The following is a 20122-nucleotide window of genomic DNA, read 5'->3' on the forward strand; positions in this document are numbered from 1 at the left end:
TACATTATGGCTCATTGGAGGCAGATCTTTGGAGAAGGACAAAAGGAACATGAGCCTAGATATTTATTTGTTACTGTTTAATTGTCCATATCCCTTCTTTACATTGCCTTAGCAAGGTTGGTGATATTAACTCATTAGCTCTGTATTTACTAGCAGAAGCTTGTCAGTCAATTGCATTTAGGTATCAGCTCCCAGTCAGGGCTCCCTGATCCCCACAATAGAGTCCCATTTACCCCCAATGCAGTAGGTCTATGGTACTCCACTGTGAGGAACTCCAGTAACCAACCGTTGACTGACAGCAAATGTCTGAGATGGTAGAGTGAGGCAGGCATTTAAAGAGTCTGGGAATGGGAGAGGAGGAAAGGTTTGAGAAAAGAACCATCTCATGGGGAATCTTTCAGGTGAGTTTTTCAGCAAATTCATTGATTGATTAATTCATTCACCCAGTTATTCACTAAATAAGAATTTCTCTTTTGTCTCCCATGTGTTAGCATATTGAGAGGTTTTATGAATGACCACTCACCCTTTTGTGGCTTCATTCTGAATTGAGAACCTAAGTTTTCTCTAACACTGTCCAGAATTAAATTTTACAGCCCATCTTCAAAACACATATGGATTGCAATCTGGAATTAAGCTTGAAGGATTAGCTTCCAACCTCTCTTTTTCTTATTTTCTTCTTCCAACTAATGTATGGAGGGATGTGAATCTCAACTCCACATTCTCATTACTTTCAAAAAGCTGGAGATGAATCAATATGTGTGGGGAGGGGTCTTTAAGAATTATAATGACAGGTAAGAGAGAAAAATAAAATGATTAAATTTGTATTTAACCTAGTTGGAAGACTTGGAAATCATTAGGGAAAATTTCTGCTCTCGGTTTTACTTCTAGGTAAGTGTGAGCTGTGTCTTGGGCGTGGGTGAGGTTGCTCTAGATCAGGGCAGTGCTCATTCATTGTCACATTCAGAGCTATGATACGCTCCAGTAAGCTGAAATTGTAAAGAAAATTGTTATAGGGAACCAGACATTAGGCACCTGGAATCAGATTATCACACTGGTTTGAAGAATGGATAAATCAAGAAAAGAGGATTTAGAATGATTTTGAACTTAGACTTCCTGTCTGCAGTATTTTCTAACTGTTTGAACTTGCTTCTGGCCCCCTCCACATGCCTTTGCTTCTTTTAGAATTCAGGTCCCACTCTTTGCTTGAAAGAGGATAGCACATGATACATACCTAAATGTAGCATGATGTACTGATAACCACTTTCAATCGGACTGAGAAAACTGACAAGATTATGGAATATAAGAAGTTAGAAGTTCTCCAGACATTACCTAATTTAGAGAGCACAAGTGATAGCTTTTGCCTGAAGGTAGATTTTATCTGTTCTGTAGGTATTTTCTAAATTTCTGAATTTTAGTATCCTCACCAACTTTTATCCACAGACTGTTTTTCTGGAGGTCTTTTGAGGGCTTAGAAATTTTAACTCACCAGGCAAATGTTACTGAGTTTATTCAATGTCAGGAGATAGGTGAGGTTCTTTGAGACTTTGGCAAGGCACAATAATTGCTGTAGGTCTCCAGCCTCATGTGTGAGTGAATTTAATTGAATGAGAAAGAAGACCTAAACAAGACTGCCGCCAGGGGCCTGACATTTGAGTGAAACTGGCCTAAAAATCAGAAGAGGCGCTGGTGGGGATTGTGGCAAACCAGAGCAGTGCATTTCAAACTGTCTGTTTGGATTAAACAGACACGATTTGTGTGCCAAGTTGCTATAAAAATTTGTAAAAGCTGGAATTCCATTTCTGTAGTCAACTTGACACTGGTCTGTGGATGAAACTTAGTGAGAGCTAAGGATATTAAGATTCAGAAGTTATAAAAATATTTATAGACCAGGTAAAATCTACCTTCAGGCAAAAGCTGACCTACAACCTACAGTTGTGATCTCTAGATTAGGTAATGACTGGGGAACTTTTAGTTTTTATATTCCATAATTCTGTCAGTTTCTCATGAACTGTGTAAGCCTGGTCTAAGTCTCTTACTGTTTAATTTCTCTTATGACCTGTATTCAACACCTCATGAGACTCCAGACTAATAATTCACTTACCTTCTCATGCAAATTTTCCCATCTTGTAAAATCTCAAAGTACAGCAACATAATTTTCTCATGTACTGGCATCTGTTTATTTAGGCATTTGAGTATGAATATTTCTCCAGAAAATCTCTTCAAATGGAATTCTCTCCTGAAGTTCAGTATGGTGGATAGAACTGTGGCATTCTCTTAAGACTTTTAGGTCGCTGTTTGAACATAATCTAGTAATGTTCTGAGAGGCTGGCTGGTATGGAGGGCTGATTGTGACTTGTCTTTCCAGAAAATGGCCTCAGACTTTTGCATCTGCTAAAGATTTTGGATTTTTATCTTGGAGGTAGTCAGGGAGTCACTGTGACGTATTAAGCAGGACCTTGAGATAATCAGATTTACATTTTAGAAAAGTCATTATGGCAGCCACTTGGAGCATGGGCTTTAGGGGATAAGATATAGAGACCAGGTATGGTATGAAATAAATCATTAAGATACTTTGTACAATGTATATTTGTACATAATGTATACAGTTTAACAATAACATGTGTATAATATATACAGTTTAAGGTAAAAGAAAAGAATTGAAAAATTCCACCTATAAAAACCTGAGACCGTTTAGTAATAATACAGTTATGTTCACTATATTCAGCTTAAGAAATCAAGTTAGAAAATTTACTTGTGTCACTCGGCTTTCAAGTTTTAAGAGATGGAGACATCTACATAAGAAGTAAAATATTTATAGAATACAGGGTGAGTCTGGAGTAGTATTAGAATCTTGGACTCTGTTGCAGTAAATTAGGAAATATGTTGTAAAGAGGTTACTAAGGCACTGGAAATAGAGGTAGAAAGGACACAATGGATTTGGGGGTTCAAGAATCATTAAAGGGGCAGAATCTGTAGGATTCAGCTTTCAATTGGATGTGGGTCAAAGAGGGGGAAAAGTCAAGAGTACCCTCTGGCTTGGTCAGCTACGTGTGTGATATTGCCCATTAGGAAGGTAAGGACCAGAAGAGGAGGAACAAATGTGGGGAGGAGCTAGAGAAGATGAAGTGTTAATTTGGGTCACATTGAGTTGGAGGTAACTGTTGACCTTCAAAGTAAGCATGTCCCAGGGGCAGCTAGATACATAATTCTAAACCTTAGGAAAGAAAACTGAACTGGAAGGTAATTCTAGGAGTCATTAGATTCCAGATGATGGCTGCAGCCATAAATTTGGATGAGATCACTTATTTTAAGAGTAAATGTTGCATGAGGTAAGCAGAAGGCCTAGGATGCAATGCTGGAGAAATAAATAATAATCTTGTTCAGGAAGGCTCTGTGGTATAGCAGAGATAGCTCTGTTAAGGTCTAGCTTTTTTCCTACTAGCTTGGGTGAGTTAATCTTTCAATCTCAGTTTCTCATTTGTAAAATGAGGTAAATAATGTCTATGCTTAGGATGGTTAAAATGGTTATCAGGATAATTAGAGGTAATGTAACATTCCTACACAGGTGCATAGAATATGTAACTGTCATCAGCATCTTTGTTATTATTGTCATTGCTATTCAAGATTGTTAGAACTGGGTGACAGGGCAGAACAAGTAGCCTCTGAGTGAAAACAAAGATCCTGTCCAGAATAAACTCATGGGTTTTGGTATTTCAATGTTAGAGTATACATTTTGGACACTCAGAAATCTTTTTTGCTAATTAGTATTTTCTAATTACTTTAGGATAGTTAAAATTACTGGAAATATATTATTACAACACTTTCATCACCATACTTTACATGGATGTCCTAAAAATAGCATCAAATATTAGGCAAAATAGTCAAAAACCTTATTACAGATTGTTGCAGGACAAGTGGTGTCTCTAGCAAAGACAAGAGAGTATCTCTATATAGAGTAAAAAAGAAATTATAAGATAGAAAATAACTTCTTTTTCTTAGCAAATGGGGGAGATGCCCTCTTTATCACCCATATTCCTTTTCTCTTATATTTACCATATCAATTCAATGAATAAGTATTGACCCATCATTCCTAGGCATACAAGCAAGAAACCTTAAGAGTCATCCTAGTATGGGTAGAAAAGAGAAGGAAGCTTCTGAAGAATTTGAGAACAGTCTCCTGAACAAAACTGTGGTATTGTTCTTCGTCATGATCCTTGTGAAACTTGTGAATTTACAGATAAGCCACAGGTGAACACATAAGCCACAACTCAATTTTGTGGTCAACAGCATTATTCTTCCCTACCCTCACCTTTTAGGCAGTCTGTGACTTTGTAAACCTGTCACACCATGTCTCTAGGAAGAGAAAATTAGGGAGGATTTGCAGTTCCTTCTACCATATTAAGGCAAAGGCTAGTAGACATACTGTTATAAAATTCACTTAGATGAAAAGTACTAGGACAAATTATCAGGCTTTTAGTCAAAAGAAAGATATCCAGTTCGAGGCATAGAGTTTAGGATGTTTCCCTAAAGAAGACACTAGCTTTGTACTGCAGCCTGATAAAGTCGCTTTTCACAAACCAGCAGCTGTGGTAACCTGACAACTAGAAGGCAAGCAGTATTTGTGCAAGCCCAGCATGTTCTGGGTGTACATGGGCACTTCTTAGAGGGTGAGCCATTCAGTTTCGTTTGCAAGAGAGAGGAAGGCTTACGAATGTTTTAGTGCTTTAGTAATCTGACTTGAGTGGATAAGTCATGCAGAATTGCTCATTACTGAAGAATAACTGAAGAACTTGTTGAAGGTTCAGGGATAAACTGCCAAGTTTGTTAGAAAATCTTCAGGGAGATTAATTAAACCGGGGTTATTCTGCCTGAAGGATGAAAAGTTAGTGAGATATTTAATAACTGTCTATTTCTATCTCCCTTGCTTATATAGGTTAAAAGAATAGCTTGTATTAAAAGAATCAGGTGATGAAAAGAAATGTGTCTCTTCAGAGGGAAGGACCCGTGCCATTCTACAGCAACAAACACCAGTACTACATACATGCACATATGTATATGCTAACATACTTTCCCTCATGCACAAATCAATATATTGATAATGTTTAAATTAATAACAATATTCAAACCCAAAGCTTCTCTGATTGGTTGGGGAGGAGCAGGGAGAAAGGAAAGGTGTTACAGTCACTCCAGAGCTGGTGACAAGAGTAAAAGGTTTGATGAGCATCTCTCTCTATGACCAAAGACATAATAGGTTGCAGTGAGGGAGAAAAGTTGTGTCTCTAAGAATATGGAGAATGCAAATGGCTTTCCTATTCCCTACATTCCCATAATTTAGTGTGAAGGGAAAATGTAGAGTTCACACCAATTAGGATCCCCAGTTATGTCTTGGTTCCTGTGACAGACATTCGGTGGGCTAACCACACTCACATTTACAGCCTTCATATTTGTCCACCTGCCAGAGGCTGGAAGCCCACATAAGCCTTTTGGTCAGAGGTGGCCACAAAGATGTATTTTCAAATCTGCTGATGGAAGGGCTAAATGCAGTTTGCACCAACTACCTTCCCTCTTCTTCCTACTTTGAACACAGCATGATAGGGAAACTGTAGTGGCTACCTTGAAGTCATGAGGTAACTAGCTTGATGGGGGAGACCAACACACATGAGACAGCCAAAAGATGGGAAGGACCTGGAGCCCTGACAGCATTTTTGTGCGGCAGTAGCATGCTGGAACCACAAGGCTCTAGATGTTTTGGTTGTGGAAAAATAACCCCAGTTTGTTTAAGCCATATTTAAGCCGCTATCAATTGGGATTTCTGTTACTGGTAGTTGAAAGCATTCTTAACTAATACAATGTCAAAGCCATTTCTATTATTCGCCTGAACGATACTGGTGGATAGAATCCCAGTGTCAATATCTTTAGGGATTGGAATCAAGTTACAGGCCCAAGAAACATAAAAAAATCTATAGTTACAGGTTAGAAGCCTGTTAAAGAGTGATGACAATTCTCTTCTAGCATATCCTGCTATCTCAGGAACATATCAGAGAAGAAGTTGTCTGTGAGCTATCCAGGAATCCAAAGCAGAGATGCATGGACCAGTGTTTTGCATGGGAAACCAGAAAAACACCCACTCTAGAGTCAGAAAGTGCTGTGTTGGATCTGGCACCACAAATTACTATATCTAACAAAAGTATCCATCTAATAAACATGAAATGGAAGCATATTATTTTCATATTATGTTTTTTGTTCATATTATGCGTCATTATATCATAATGATTAAAAAAGCAGACTGTGAGGTTAAACTGGGTTTTTACTCTATCACTTCCCAGCTATGAGTCCTTGGATGAGCTAACCTCTTTGTGCCCATTTCTTCACATGCAAATTGGGCAGAATAATAGTACCTACTTCACAGGATTTTCACAAAGATTAAATGAAATGACACAAGTGAATTCCTTAGAAAAGTACCTGATCCGCCTTAAGTGGTGGGTCTACATATAAGGCTGTTGTTTACCATGACACATGTCACATAAAAATTCCCAAATATGTTGGCTATTATTCTGTTTAATTCATTCTCCCCCAATTTTTGTATAGTATTTTTGGAGGGCATAAAAAATTTAAAAATCATGGCCAAAGATATTTTATTGGAGTGATCTTGCAGTTTTGTAGTAAGCTCAATTAATATTTTTATAGATTTATTACTCCAGCTCTACAATCATATAATCTTTTTTGTTCTTTTAAAAAGTATCTACAAAAACAGTTTTGAGGGTACTCAGGATGACTTTCTATTTAAGACAATTCAGCCTGAACTGGCTTTAGTATTGCCACTTTGCCCAAGGGCTTAGCCATAGGTGCTCTGTGGGCACCCAATAAAAAGGACAGCTATATAATTTATTGTCCAAATTGGGGCATTTTTGATAGTGAAAGGGAGTGTTGGTGTTAAGAACCGGGGCAATAGGAATAAACCTAGTTGTATAGCCCCTAAATGATTCCCTCCTTTCAGGTACAGTTTTTACAAAGAATCTTCCCCAGCTCTGCCCACCTATGCACCCTTACGGACCCTGCTGTTAGCGTCCAGTTTTTGAATGGCAGATTTATTTTGCCTGGGTTCAGGGAGTCTCAGAACAGGGACCATTTGGAAGGAGGCAGAGCAGAAACGTCCTCATACTGCACTACAGGGAATTCCTTTCCTGGAAAAGGGCATAACAAAGCAGCTAAAAATACATATATTGTAACATTTTCATTTGCTTTGTAAACTTTTCAAAGTGTTTTCTTTTACCTCCACATTTGTGAGGTTCTCTTGAAACTGTCAGTCAGTTTGGGCAGCCAGAACAAATTTTAACATAGATTGGGTGGCTTGAACAAATGCTCTTTCACACAGTTCTAGAGGCTGGGAAGTCCAAGATGAGTTCTGGTAGATCTTGTGTCTGTTGGTTTGCAAATAGCCATCTTCTTATTCTTCTTGTATCCTTACCTCTCTTGTGTATCTTTTTATAAGAATACTAATTGCATTACTGAGGGCTCCATTCCCATGACCTAATCACCTCCCAAAGGTCCCAACAGCAAATACCATCATACTGGAGTTTAGGATTTCAACATACAAATTTGGGGAGACACAAATATTCAGTCCATAACAGTGACCTTTTTACTTCTTAGTTATTCCATGCACAAATACCTTGATCCAGCCAAAATACTTCGTTTGTTGTTCTGGAAACATACTACATACATTTTGATCTCTACCCTGTATATGTCTGGTCTCCACATGTAATACCCTCTCCCATATGAGAAGGTATTTTAATAAACTTACAACTATATAGCATTTACAAAGATAATTCATTGCCATTACTTGTCATAATCATAACATGTCAACATAAAGACTCCCCCAAATGACTAAATTAGAAAAGAGTGCATGTTAAATCAGCCCTATATATAATTTTCAAAGTTTTCTTAGCAATTAGATTTATGATCCTGCAGTCACAAACAGGTGTTTTTCCCCCTGTTTTCTCCTTATAGAGGATTACATTTCTGAAATTTTGTATGAGCTCTTTTTGTTGGAATTTATTATTTGGAAAGCAAAAATAAAGATTAAACTATATGATCTGTTGTTGCTATTGAAATCATGAGTAGACAGTGATAAAAAAAGAGTCTGTGACTCTGCCCCATGAAGAGCATTCAATATGGTTATATGTATGTAATCACATATATACATATGGCCCAGGCGCTCCTCACCCCTGTTCTCATTTTTTTTTTTTTTGGCCTTACATCCATTCACATCACACTGAAGCCCTGGAGGGTGAAAACTGACTGACGGTGCCCAGGATTGCTCTCTTGACTGCAGCCTGAGCAAGCACTGACCTGCACTGCGTGACGGTATTGAATAACTTGTTTAATGGGTAGATGATTGGAAAATATGAAAAAAGTTTTACTTCTTAATCTCTTGTTACCAGGATAAATTGAAACTCTGTAGTTAAAAGTGCTTTTTACAAGCTGCATATTGCAGTATTAGCAAAATGCTCAAGTGTGTAATTTCTTCCAGACCTCTACCTCTGATTTCATTTCTACTGATTTATTTAGTCAGGTTTCTAGGATTAAACCCCAGTCGTGAGCTCTGTTTTATTTCAACTTTGCTCAAAATTTTATTTTGATCAGTTGTTGAAGTTCAGAAAGAATTTTTTTAACCATCTTTTGAGATGACCTTATGATTTTTCTTCTTTAATCTGTTAATGTGTTTAATTACAATGATTTAGAAATCTAATACAAACCATCCTTCTATTCATGGAATAACCCTAGTTTAGTTACAAGTATTTTTTTTATGTCAGTTTGCTAATGTCTCTATATCCATGTTTATAAGTGAGATTATCTCACAATTTTTGTTCCTGGACCTGTCCTTATCTGTTTATTTTATAATTTTTTTTGTAAACACCGATTCTTCTCCAGGCACTTACAGTAGTTTAAGATTGTATATAGCCAGATTAGGCCTACAACTTTGTCTTAGTATAGCCTTTCAGAATTGTCCTTAGAATTCAAGGTGTCATAGGGGTGATATCAATTCATGACTGTATTTGCTAATTGCTATTATATTGTCATTAATTAATAAAAGTAAAAACAGCCCCGTATCTAAAAAAATTAAAAATTGAAAACCCCAGGATCTCTGTTTGTCCATCTGACACTTAACTGTTATATCCAAGTGTGGACTTGGATATAACAGGAGAATTTTATGATGAGTTATGCATTGAAAAGTATGATTCTGTTGTACGTACAGAGGATAAACTGACAAGGAAGAGATGAAAACAGATTGGTTAGGAAACTGTGGCAATAGTCTGAGCAACAATAAGGTCCTGAATATCTCCATAGTAATGGAGAGGGGGAAGAGAGGGTGCAGAAGTAGATCTTTTGACCACAGTTAGTCTTCACAGTCTGCCCATTACTTCTAATACAAATCAGACAGACACAGATCCAGATGGTGGTTCTGCAGTTACTAGGTGTTTGAATTTATGCTGCCCATAATTCAGTATCACTGAGCATTGCTTAACTCATGCAATATAGATACAACAGTGGCTGTTTCATTTGAGTCATTGTGAAATTAAATGGGAAATTCTAGATAATGTTCCTATTATAATGCTTGAAATACACCATGTACTCAATAATCAAAAGGTAATTATTTTTACTTATGACACAATTCAGATCCTAGATGTATTTTAGCCAAAGTTGAGTGAAAACGGAACTGAGATAGGAGGCAGAAAATTTGGATTATAATCCAGCTTTGTCAGTAAATAGTGATTTGCTTTGGGAAGGTTGAGCTTTTCTAATTTGTAAAACAAAGGGTTTGTACTTCCTGGATGGGTGTCAACTGTAAGTAGTTCAGGTACCACCAGGGAGTCACAGCAGGTATTGAGGCAGGAGCCATGATTTTCAAATAAATCAGTAAAACAGTCACTCTCAATCCCTGTGACCAGCCGTCTCTTTTCAGTCCTTCTCACAGGTTTTCCACCTTCAGTTGACTTTTTGGTTATAACTTTGATTGTTTTAGTTACTCATCTTTCCTGTACCTACCTAAACTTTTCAGATGTTCTTCATTTTTGTCTGTACTAGTGAATGAGGGTAGTTTGTGCTTTGTTTGAACCTCCTTGTCCACCCTGTGAAAGGAGCCACATTGATGACTCCATGGAGTACATCCTGGACCTACAGACCAAGATAAGAACAATGTATAAGACCATGCTAATAGACAGGCACCTCCTGGCCCTTAGTTGCTCAGGGCTCTGTTAATTTCCTTGATGCCCTGTGGTTTAAAAAAAAAGTGATGTGTGTTCCTTGGCTTCTTGCCACCACTTCCTCCTCCTTTTGGTACATACATGTACCAAACATACATGTTTTCTACCCCAAAACATAATTGGTTGACTTTATAATATAAAAGGGTCAGTTATGCTGGAAAAACTAATTCTTAAATTTTCTCCAAATGTAAGGACTTTATTCTAAAATCATTCCTGAAAAGCTCCCTTTAGAATTAAAATAAGATGGTCAGATTGATGTTTAATTGCAGGATTGATCTTTTTCTTCTTCATATAAAGAAAATATAATGCTTATATTCAGGAGCAGAAATAAAGTCATGTTTGTCATTATAAAAGATATATCCGAGATTTGAAGAATGAAGATTAGGGAGGTTACAGTTGTTCTCCAAGTAGGAATAAATAGTTATTAAAAATACATGCCTTAAAGGCAAATGGTTCCTAGAACAATTAATCATTCACTTATACAAAGATGAGAAGTCAAGGTTAAGATGAAGGCTTCCTTTATCTTCCAAATGCTAAGAGACATCCCTTTATCATTTTTTAAGGCAGTTGGTGATATTCCTACAGAGCAGCAGGCACAAACAGTTTAAAAATTAGGTCTGAGAGCCAGGTGTTGCAAGATGAATGCATTATCGTTGAGTTATGAGTGTCAGAGATATCTCTTCTTATCTCAATTAAACACCTCACTAGACCTCCTGGCAGAGCCTGAGCCACTTCATCAGCAGACATTTCCTTTCATGAGTAATCCTAGCAGGCACCCTGCTTATCCTTAAGAGGCATGAGAGAGGTCTGGGAGGGTGCATGTGCTGTTTGCTCCCCATTTGAGAAATGGCATGTGATGATCAGCTGCGGAAAGTAGCAGGTTTGGGGTAAGCTGGGTCAAGAGCGCACAATATATATACACAAAATGCTCTCTTAAAAGGAACGAAACATGCTGGATATGCCATGTAGAACAGGAAGCAGGGTGAGCTTTTGCTATAGTGATCACCAAAACATTTTACTAGGTATTTTTGGCTGGAGAATATTAAATTTCCCAGATCCCTAAGCACTTAGCCAATTGATATCAGTTTATGACACCAATGATAATTTTGGTGAAGTGACATGATAAGTTAGGCAAACTAGCAATTCATTTCTCTTGGACCACTGTAAAGCCCTACATGGTTATAATTTTCTGTTCACATTTACTGTGACCCAGGGTTGGCCAGCACTCTTATTCTCATTTTCTTCTGTATCAACCATCCAAACGTTAACACTCTGGTAATGGAAAGAGAATGGTTCTTATGAATTACAAGGTTATGAAATTTCATCTGCTGAATACAGGATAAGTAGATACAAGTATCTGAATACTACTGTGGTCTATAAAGCAGAGAAATTATGTATAGCATTTTTATTGTTGCTATATTCAAGAAAAAAGTTTTATTTATTACGATCATCTAATTTAATACTAGTATTCAATAATATATTGAATATGACAATGTATATGTTTTAATTGTTTATTCATTTAAAAAAGTTGTATCTGTTCTGTCAATAAAACAAAAGTTCCTGGTATATAGGAGAAAAGTTGTATTTTATTCATCACAGGGTCTAGCAATAAACAGATACTCTATAAATGTTGATTGAATAAATGAATGAAATATTGCCAGATCTGTTTTTATTAAAATAATTTTAATAAACTCATTACTACATGTTAGACTGTATAAACTTTATTTCATTTGTTCCTAAAGGCCACTGTATACCTAGGTATTTTTATTATTTCTAATTTAGGGAAAGAAGAAATGGAAGCCTAGAATGGTAAATATTGTGCTTAGTATTATAGGTAGTGAGAGTTGCAGTAGGATTTGAACCCAGTGATCCCCAGCTTCATAGATAGAACTGAGATTTCCAGTTAAAAAATTAACACTTAAAAAATATATATATATGTTTTGAAAAAAAAAGACAGTAATATTCTGTACAAATGTGAAGGCAACATGAAATTTGGATGAATGGTCTGGGAACGTGGTACTTTTAAAATCTTATGGCCCTTAAGCAGTGAAGATCTTTGGTTACATAGTTGAAGTTGTTCTGTATGAAACAGGTTTGGGCAGAAGAACCTGCTGATTCTAAGTATGAGCCTAGGAGGATGGGCTGAGTCAAAGCTCACTGACCTTCTCAAAATGGTCTGAGAAGGCTTTCTGTCAGCTAGACTGCAGGGTGAGTCATTGAGGGGAAATCACCCACTGTATTTAATTAACAGAACATTTATCATTCTTGTTTTAATTGATGGGTTAAAGGGAGAAATGAGAATACTTCAGATTTGAATTGCTGTGTGATTTAGGCGGCCAGGCTTCAGAGATTTCTCCCAGGCAGACAGAGAAGGCAGGGTCTGGTTAGGAGCTACCGCCTTCGGTTTGCCCTGGAAGCATGCTGTGAGACAAGGATTCAAGGTCATCTCAGGACCCGGTAGCAGGGAAGTGGGCAGGTCAGACGGGAGGAAGGGAAACCAGTGCAAGGTTTTTCATCAAGTGACTACTGTGGTTAAACTGGGTTAACTCTGGGAGACCCTGTAGAAGGTGTACCTCACATTATTATTCCACCTGAGGGTCAAGAAAGTTGAGGTGTCCTGTCCTCCAGTCTCTCTTTCATCATTGGTTAATGGCAAGTTCTGGGTCGGTAACTGACGCTTCCTGCTTGCCTGGAGTGAGCCATGCTTTCCCTTGTGGCCAGAGTCGCAGAGACAGCAGCCTTTCACGTGCAGAAGTGAGTGCTGAGGGACTATGGTGCCGTGTAGCTCAGCACAAGCTACAGGCATGAAGGTAAAAATAATAATGCCCATGTATGCAGCACTTAAAAGTTTACAAGGAGTTTTCAGAAACGATACCTGATCTTAGTTTTGATTGTCATAACCACCCTGAGAAGCCAGGACCGGAGGAAATGGAGGCACAGAGAGGTTGAGTATGTTGCCCATGGTTACACAGATTGAAAATACCAGGGTTGGAGCAACAGGTATTCTTTTAATCTTAAGTGAACTTTTAAGTTCTTAAAAAATTTAAAATACTTAAAAGACTAACAGGTTCACTAGGCTTTCCATTCCACTGTTTTGTAATGGAGTAGCATATAAGTACCATCAAATTGTGAAACTGCCTTCCTTCAGGGGTGTTTAGTAAGATGTGGAAACTATCAGCCAAAAGAAAATAATTAAAAAAAAAAGAATGGATACTATGACTAGTGACCTGAGGTACTCCCCATACTTCACTGGGACATTGTGGAGATTCATACAATTACAGTTCATAGTTTGGTGGTGTTTTTTATCTTCATGTTGGAGAGAAGCATAGGTAAACAAGAAATTAAGGAAGAGAGTTTTGTGGGTACTCAGCTTGAATGGAAAATAAATAGAGCTGTATAGGAAGAAAACAGAATAAACAAAGAAAAAGGCCTAGGGGCAAATGTTATTCATCAACATGAATTAAAAGTTTCCATTCCTAACCTTTTTCTTCCTTCTCTTTATTAACTTTAATATGTATATCAGCCAAACAATTCATTAGCAATTAAAGTTCACTAAGTTTTTTAGCCTACTGAATAAAACACCAAACCTTCTATTCCTGCTTTCACACCTAGTCCTAGACACAGCATGACTGTATTTATTCAACCTTTATATAGAACAAACATAGATGTTATTTTGAGTAAGTATCCATTTTCAGGTAGCAAATGCCATAATCTATTGTGAACATTTTCGAAGGCTCTATAATTGTTCATTTTGGAAATACTATGTTAATATTAATTTCATAGACTATTAAAAAACCCATTGACAATATGAGTAACATTTTGAAAAGATATTAATATGCTTTTTCTGTTATTTTTCATAGTAGAGACTTTGCGGTTGGTCCACATGAGGTACCTGTCTCTCTAGGAGATTAAGATATCCAGGCAATATTCAGCTTTTGACATGCAAAATACAATTGCACAACAAGTTAGTATCACTGAGTATGGATTTTGTAAATTCCTTTCATTTCCTCTGTTGCCTTATTAACAACAGAATTTCTTGTATTATGTTATTAATATGCTACTGTATTAACAACAGAGCTAGAGGCCTCAGCTTTTGTCCTTCACGGGGCTTAGATGGAGTCTGGGAGAAGGAGGTTATATAAGAGATGCATATGGAAAGTTGTGTCTTTCTGGCATTTCAGTACTATAAGAAGAATAAGGGAGGGGGCGGTGGGCCAGGAGCAGGGATGTTACACTTACTTGGGATATTATAGGGATATTACTAGTAATTGAGGATATTATAGGGACAGAGGGCTTACCTAGCTGACTGCCCATATTGAGCTAGGTTATAGTCATATTCAAGTAAATTTGATGGTCTCTAGCATTACCAATCACTCAAGTCCTGGTGTTTAGCTCTCCCAGCATATTCCTGTTTTCCTTTTGGTACTGAAAAGAGTGTAATTTAGCAGCTTTCCAGAGAGGTTTGGTGCAAGAGGGGAAGGTGGCTCCATAGCACAGGCTGCTGAGTGAACAACCTGAGTTGGAGCTGTGTGGGAGTCTAAGGCAGACCTGCAATGGGTTCATAGTAGAAGGTTGGGTGAGCTCAGGAGAGCTGGAAGCCATCACTAGAGACATTACTTGAGCCAAAAGAATTAAGTCCAAATTTAAACTTTCCTGGCTTTCTGCACTGGAGCTCCACAGGGCACAAGACCAGAGTCCAGAGGTATCACCTAAGGACTAGAGGACAAAAAGGGAGCTTACAGACCCCCTAATTTCCCAATGCCACAAGGTCTCCATACCCCCAGCATTCATACATCCATTTACCACTTATGGATGAAAGGAGGTGAGATTATCCAAGAGAAACATTTTTTATTCCGTGGAGACTATGTACTACCTTAAAGGGACCATTAAAATATTGGCTTTTATTAAATTTAAAAAAAACTGGCTATTTGGTTCACTTTTTCCTGCTTAGTCAGCAGAGAAGTAGGGGTGGGGAATTAAAAGGAAGACCACATCATCTAAAGACAAAATGAAGAAGCTTTGCACAGTGGCAGTATTGTAGCAAATGTGGTTTATCTGAGGAGCGATTATTGCTAATTGAAAGCTTTCCCAGCACCCTGCCATGATGACTTGAAATATAGTCAGCTTTGGCAATTTTTGACAGTCTCTCTGGAAACTGAAAAAAAAAAAAAGCCAAAATGAAAACATTAGTTCCTCTGCACTTCCAAAATGCCGTGTGATTTAGCATTTCTACTTTGATATAGTCATGTTCTTTAATATATCAAATCTCTTAACACTTATGAAAGAGATGGGGACATCAAATTGGCCTTTACCAAATCCTCTTCACACGACCTCTGCAATATTTCTATATGCCCTTTGTCCTCTTTTGCTATCATCTTACTCCAGATCTTTTTTTATGTCACTTGGATTAAAACTTCTAACTTGTATCCTCAGTTTGTGTTTTCCCACTCCGGCCCATCTACAGAGTGTTGCCATGTGAATTTTACAGAAGAACACTTTATATCTCACCATTTCCCTGCTCCAAAACCTTTTTTTGCCTAAAAAACAATTTCCATATTAGTCTGTGATTCAAAATTTTCTAGAGAGCATTTTACTCCACCAACAGATTGCTTTAGGATCTCTGAAACAGTGTACAACGTGCCCCCTATTGTGTCTTTATTTGTACTGGTCCTACATCCTGAAAGGGCCTTCCTTTCCATCTGCATAGGCCCCTATGCTCTGCAAATTCAAGCTTTAGAACAAATGCCCTCTCTTCCAGGAAGTCTTTCCAGAGTTGTTGGGGCAAAAATAATTTTTACTATCTAGATTCAGCATTGTTTGCATGGTCAGTATCAGTGTGTTTGTCTTACCTGCCCATTAGACTCTATCTTTACATGCCTTGCTCATGACAGATATTCAAAATATGATTTTTTGGGAAATGATAAAAAAGGGAGGCAATATATCTCTCCAACCTTGACACTGAATTACTAATGCTAAACATCTTTCTATTATTTACTGTATATACACCCCAAATAATTTTTAATAGGTACAAATTAAATAAAAATAATTTTTTATGCTCTGTAGCACATCTATAAAGGTTGTTGCTGATAAGTTAAACAGGAATGTGTGTAACATCATTGCATACTCAAATAGTTGGACCGTATCCCAAGGGCTATAAATACCTAAAGAGGACTCTTGAAGACTAGAGGATGGTTTTAAAGGAACGCACTGTTCCATGTAGATTATATAAACACATGTTTTTTGAAATACAAAATTAGAATCTTGTTTGTAGTTCTCTACCCACTGGATCTTTATTTTTAAACCACTTGAAAAGAAACCAATGAAAACCTTGTAACATGAATGAGTTTTAATACTTTTGGCCCCATATATCTTTTGTAATAGAAAATTCTTTCCCTTTGAATCATCATGGTTGATATTTATCCTGATGATGAACATGTTTTCAACATAATTAACATTGTATAATTTCAGAGTGGAGAAGCAATATTGGATATCACATATTAAAATAGTTTGATTTTCCTCCTCTTTAAAACTTATTTGAAATGTGAACATTGTCACTGATTTTTGTCTCCATAGCCTGTATTCCAAGGACACTGCGTATTTTGTATCCAAATAGTTTCTTTCTTTTTATTTCTTGTCTTTGTAGACTAGGAAAGTTTGGATGGCCACTAAAATGGAATTTTTTGGCATTCCTCTAAACGGTAAAATATAGGATCAATGAACTGAATAAATGGTTCTTAGGCATTTGAGATCTCTTATAGGCTTAGAACTCATATCTCAAGGAAATCTCTAGTATAGGGGGCCTACTTAAGGAGAGGGAAATGATGTTTTCCTTCTATGATCTTTCCCATCTCCTGTTCCTTCTTCAAACAAGATTTGAAAACTTGATTAAATAATCAAATTTGAAAATTAAATGAACACAAAAAAGGAAATCTCTATATTTGAAATAGAATTAATTCTTGCCGCAGGGACACCCCAGAGAGAACCAGTTTTAATCAGTATTTCAAGATGAGACAGCTCAAGAATAGTGTTAGAATTTAGCAGACTGAACAACAAGAAAACGGCCTGTACTGAAAAAATGTGTGCATGAGAATGTTTTTAAAAAGAGGTTGGGAAACTGGGCTATCATGATGTGCATTTAACCAAAACCCAGTAGCCATTTCCTTTGCTCTCTGAGCTCCAGTGGAGGAAGACACAGGGAGAAGTGCCACTTTCTGAGACCCCACCTTCCTCTCCTCTTCAGCAGACATTGATTGACAGCCCCTCACATCTTGTTCCCCTCCATTTGCTTTATATACACAAGGTGACTGTTTTTTTAGCTACATGAGTGGGTATATTTGTTTGGTAGAATTTATGAGGCTTGACCCCATAAAAACTGTATTGCAACCATACAAAACAATCGTTTTCAAATCCAGTAATTTTACAGCCAATTAAAAGACTCTTTAGAGAAAACACAATGCATTTTATCAAGCTAAATAATTCAGTTATTCATATGAATACATGTCCCTCTTTTGTTCTTTTAAGCTTCCATCTTATGAGAATGGCCCACAAGCCAAGGATGCATTTGCAAAGCAAATAGCATAGACTGATACTGTATACTGTTTTATTATATGGCTAGATATCTTTCCTTTCCCTAGTGTAGCATTTTGATAATTGGTTGCTTTCTTTCTGAAATTTAGATTCTAATTTACTCTTTAAATCTAGCTTGGCGGAAATATAAGTTAAAATGATGAACATGGTATCTCACATAACACTAATTAAATTGTCTTAATAGAAAAGTTGGCTTGCATGTGTGTCTGTTTAACATGTTTCATCAAAATTGTTGCAGTGGTATGTAATTTTAATGTAAAATAGCCCTCTTTGCAGGGAATTGAGCCTGCCTGCTGGATCTTTAAATTTTCAGTGTCTGTTGTCATAGCAACCAGAATCGACTCTGGTACCCACTGTGTTCAACATAAATTAATTTAAAGACATAGCTTTTGAAACAGTTTAGTCAGTTTTAAGTCCATATCTGGTTAGGCCTCAGATTTCAATGGTGTTTTGTATTTAAAACATCATTACTGTGTGTTCCTTTTATGCTAATTAGACTTATTTTTAGGATCAGTGCCTTTCATGTGATTTAAGAAAAATGTTGATAAGCCAGTTCCTGAATTGTTTGTGAGATGTAAACCTCTAATAAAATAGTGTATCTCCTTTTTAAAACACCGGAAAGTTACTGTTGTCCTCCCCAAATACCCTCGTATCATCTGAAAAGTTAGGCTTGCTGTTAGCAAAAAAAAAATCCCTCAATTTGCATATGCTGCAGTCAGAGATCCCTTAGCCCTGTTACTCTGATAATCTTCCCAGAAGATGGAAGCTGGCTTTCTTCTGCCACTTTTTATGCCTATCAACTTTTTACCTTGAGGAGACATGGATTTTCTCATTAGATGATTCTAACCAGCTTTAAAATATTTTTTTGTGTGTGACCTTTGGGGTATTTGGTTTTCCAGGTAGACATAGTTAAGAGACCAAAGAAAAAGTAATGTGTGTACATATATATGAAATTTATAGAATATATATATATATATATAGCTATTTTTTGTGAGATTTAAACTTGTCCTGCTTTCTTTATTTGACATAGGCAATTTCTACAGCTAAATCTACTGCATTTGTTCAGTGAATATTTTATTTTTTTCATACTCTGTTATTATAAAAGCAAAAATATTATAAAAATAAATGGAGGTAGATTACACATTGTGATACATGTGAAAGCTTAAGGAAGAAAGACTGATTATTTGCACTTAATATTTTTATTATAGGAGAAGATTTATAATATTTCCTAATAGTTCTAATTTGTCCAATAAAAGATACTATACCTAATTTCTGAGGAATTACTTTGTTTTTCATAGTGCTATGGAGCTTTATGTCATCCTCTTCTAATCACAGGAAATATGGCTACTGTGTAGAAAATAAAATACACTTTTAAAAATTTCTTATCTTCATTCCAGAAAAAAAATGTGGCTTTCTCTGAAATGGTTTCATTTCTTCTGAAACATCTAATGCCAACTTGAAGACATTTGAACCATAATCCTTCACTTTTGGATTTAAAATGATGGACTAGCTTGTGGGATTTCAGGAGCACCATCTTCATATTTCTTCTGAAATTAGAAAAAACCCTGTACATTAAATATTTAGAAATTTAGTTAATACACATAAAACTCAGCTGCTACATCAGCCTAAAGATGATAAGCGTCAGTTGTTTTCTACGTTGTTATATTGATATAAACTAGAACGAGACATTTAAAGAAAGACAGGAATCTGTTACAGCCCTTGTGTGACTCATTGTTGCCCACCAGACAGTGTCATTAATAAGCCAGCAGAGACAGCATATCTGAAATTCACTGCTCCTGAGGGGATTTGTTCTGTGATATATTTATATATGTATTTATAAAATCAAAATGTGGAAGCCTGAAAGCTTTCCTGTTTCAATTAAATCCCCTGAACACCTGTCTCTAGATGAATATGCCATCAATCATTATGCTAAATCTTTTGTTGATTACCATAAATAAATTTGGAAATTGATCACTAGATTCAATTAGGAACCTTTTTTTTTAAAGAAGAGTGAGAATTCCTGAAATAATAAACACATACATAGAAATTAAAAATGATCATAATTTAGTGTGATTATTTTACCCATAATTCATGGTTTGATATGAATAGAATCTGATGCAGTTTATAATGACCCAGAGGAGGTAATAGTTAATGATGGAGAAAATAATCTGCTAGGAACTTTCTGGTCTGAGATACTATTTTCTTCAAACTACTCTTCCATCCTGAGAAGCTTCAGTTTGATATGGTGACATAGGTTCAGAGAGTTGGGG

At 36.6% G+C, this 20122-nt stretch overlaps 1 protein-coding gene and 1 non-coding gene across 2 annotated transcripts in view; both read left to right on the top strand.

The window, feature by feature from the left end:
- SLCO6A1 (solute carrier organic anion transporter family member 6A1) overlaps positions 1 to 20122 on the top strand; it is a 266388-nt gene that overhangs the window by 53511 nt on the left and 192755 nt on the right. The window lies entirely within an intron of this gene.
- Positions 15281 to 15420, top strand: LOC118913204 (U4 spliceosomal RNA). Its single transcript, XR_005025121.1, has one exon. It is a non-coding gene; the product is annotated as a U4 spliceosomal RNA (small nuclear RNA).

This window comes from Manis pentadactyla, chromosome 2 (assembly GCF_030020395.1).
Source record: "Manis pentadactyla isolate mManPen7 chromosome 2, mManPen7.hap1, whole genome shotgun sequence".
Taxonomy (NCBI): Eukaryota; Metazoa; Chordata; class Mammalia; order Pholidota; family Manidae; genus Manis; species Manis pentadactyla.